Genomic DNA, 3,046 nt, shown 5'->3' with positions numbered 1-3,046 from the left:
CCACCCCACGTGATCCCCCGTTGCTGCTCCCAGGTTTTCTCCCCTTTTGAGAGGGCAGCCACCTCAACCCCCAGTCGTTTCAATTCCGATAGCAGAGGTAACGTATTTCCCGCAAGGACGGAGTTCAAGCACCTACCGGAAGACGCTGAGATTAACCCTCGGGTGTCATGGGTGCAGCAACTCGCCTCCCCGCCGACACAGCCCAAATAAGGGGGCGCAGGCTGTGGGACCCTCGACATTTGCCTCCAGCGGGACCCACAGCCCGCCTTACTTGCTGGGTGGGAGGGACAACAACCCTTCCCCAGCTTTTCCATTATCGTTGACGTTGCCAGTGGGTCTTTCTGGGGGGAGGAGGACTGGAAGGCCCCCTCCCTGACCGCCCATACCCCAGGGGGTAGCAGGCAGGAGTGGACGGAAGCAGCCCTGTCGACATGCTTTGGGCCAAGCTCATCCCTTTTCTGGGGCCCTGCGCTCGAGAACCCCACAGATTAGCCTGGGACAGCAGGTCCCCAGTTACCCATGGGTGGCACGAGGAGGACTGCAGAAAGTCTTGGATGAGGGAGAGGCTGTGGCCTCCAGGGGAGATTATGCAAAAGCTGCCCCTTTTTACACTGAGCTAGCCAGGGGGGAAGCTGCAAAGTGAGAAAGCATGCAAGCACTAAACTATCAGGCTACCCCCCCTTGCTTCACACAACCATGGGGCGGAAGCACCACCCATACACATATATAAATAGAATTATGTATACCAAATGTGGTGATAACATATATATAATAAAATAATTAAATATATAATATATATATAGTGTATATATTAATATTGTGTATATATAAAATATATATGTGTATATTATTATATATATGTGTATATAATTATATATATGGGTATATATATATATATAATATATATATAATGAAAATTATAATATATATATATATATATATATATATATATATTTTTATAAATATATATATATATATATATTTATATATATATATAATATATAATAATATATATATATATATATATATTATATATATTATTATATACATATATTAATATATACATAATATATATATACTTTTATATTATATATATATATATATATATTAATATATTTATATATTTTATATATTTATATATATATATTTTTTTTTTTTTTTTTTTTTTTTTTTTTTTTTTTTCATAATATATGATATATAAATATATATATGTATCTATATATACATATGAATGTATGTATATATATATATGTATATATGTGTGTATGTATATGTATGAATATATATTTATATATATGTATGTGTGTGTTTATATATATATAGATATATTTAGATATCATCATCATCATCATAAAGATGCTAACGCCGACAGGGGTGCATGGCCTTATCCACCCTTCGCTTCCACCCACAAGGGTCCCTCATGGTGAGTCTCCAGGCAGGCCTTGCCCCAACTCTAATTCTTCGCAACAGGTCTCGTCGAGCTGCCCAAGTCATGACCTCCTGGGTCATTCCACGGGCCTCCTCCACCCACGTCGCAAAGAGACAACCTTATGGGCAGGGTCATCCACAGGGTTGCTGTTGGATTGGACATATGGTCCTGCTAACTGTACCCTATGATCCGGCGAAGAGACTTGTTACAAAAGGCATCAAGACAAGACTCCAAGACACTAGATAGCATCCAGGATTTGCTTCCATAGAGCAAAACTGGCAGCATCAAGGCCTTGAAGACATGTAGCTTGGTCCTTCTGCATAGGTACCGACATCACCAAATGCTCTTGTTGATCAAGTTCACGGCTCCTGTTGCCAGACCAATCTATCTACTGACTTCTTGGTCTGACAGCCGAGAGTTATGGACTACGCCACCAAGGTATGCGGAGCTTTTTGTGACTTCAACGTCCTCGCCGCAAGCAAAGGTATATATGGGCATATATGTATATATAGCCATTATATATATACACACATATATATAATAAATATACAATACAATATATACATACATACATATAAATACATCATACATATATATATATAATATATATAATATAATATATAAAATATATTTTATATATTGTCAGGGTTCGAACTTATAAAAAGATATAAGAATCAGAACGGTCAAGGTCAACGGAAAAAACCAGAGGAAACATACAAAAAAGGTTTTAAATGGTAAAGGCACTATACATACAACATACATAGCAAAATATGTACAAACAGGAGCGGGGGAGTGCAGAGAGGATCCAGCAGAGCAGGCGAGGTCACAATGGCAAAAGGGAGCACACAGTCAGAAGTCACGGGACAACTACTGAATTTTTGACTGGTGCTCCTTTTTTTGACCCGACGATATTTACGACGAAATCCTCGTCCCCCACACGGGAGAAGGCCAATCACGGATGAACGGGGACCGCCCACTTTGACTGAGTAAACATGCGGAAGGTCCAGTGGGTTCGGGAAGAGATCCCCCTATGGGTGAGGCGACCACCGCTACTGCCCCCGCGAGCTCCAGTGAACCTCATGAGAAGGACAGCGTGCCCAAGATGAATTTAAACATCTCCCCCCATCTTTTAAGATAATCATCCGGAGTGGATATATCTACAACCCCTTTGGCACCGAGGTTTTGGTTCCTTCTAGCCTGGGGCGCTTCGGTTTCCTCTGGTGAATGTAGTCCAGGACCTTCCTTCCGTCGCCAGCACCTCCTGGCGATCAAAGGTCCGCCTTCTGTCGGGCTTGTGCACCCTCGCTCCCAAACCCGTCCTCTACTCCAGTAGCTTTCCGGGGTGTCCTCGGCAGGCAGCTCCTCCGGGGTGTCCTCGGCAGGCAGCTCGTCCGGGGTGTCCTTGGCAAAGGGAGTCCTCCGGGGTGTCCTCGGCAGGCAGCTCCTCCGGGATGTCCTCGGCAGGCAGCTCCTCCGGGATGTCCTCGACAGGCAGCTCCTCCGGCAAGTCCTCGGCAGGCAGCTCCTCCGGCAAGTCCTCGGCCCGGCAGCTCCTCCGGCATATCCTCGGCAGGCAGCTCCTCCGGAAAATCCTCGGCAGGCAGCTCCTCCGGGAAG

This window comes from Penaeus monodon, chromosome 17, assembly GCF_015228065.2.
Source record: "Penaeus monodon isolate SGIC_2016 chromosome 17, NSTDA_Pmon_1, whole genome shotgun sequence".
Lineage (NCBI taxonomy): Eukaryota > Metazoa > Arthropoda > Malacostraca > Decapoda > Penaeidae > Penaeus > Penaeus monodon.
This window is presented reverse-complemented; position numbering follows the sequence as displayed.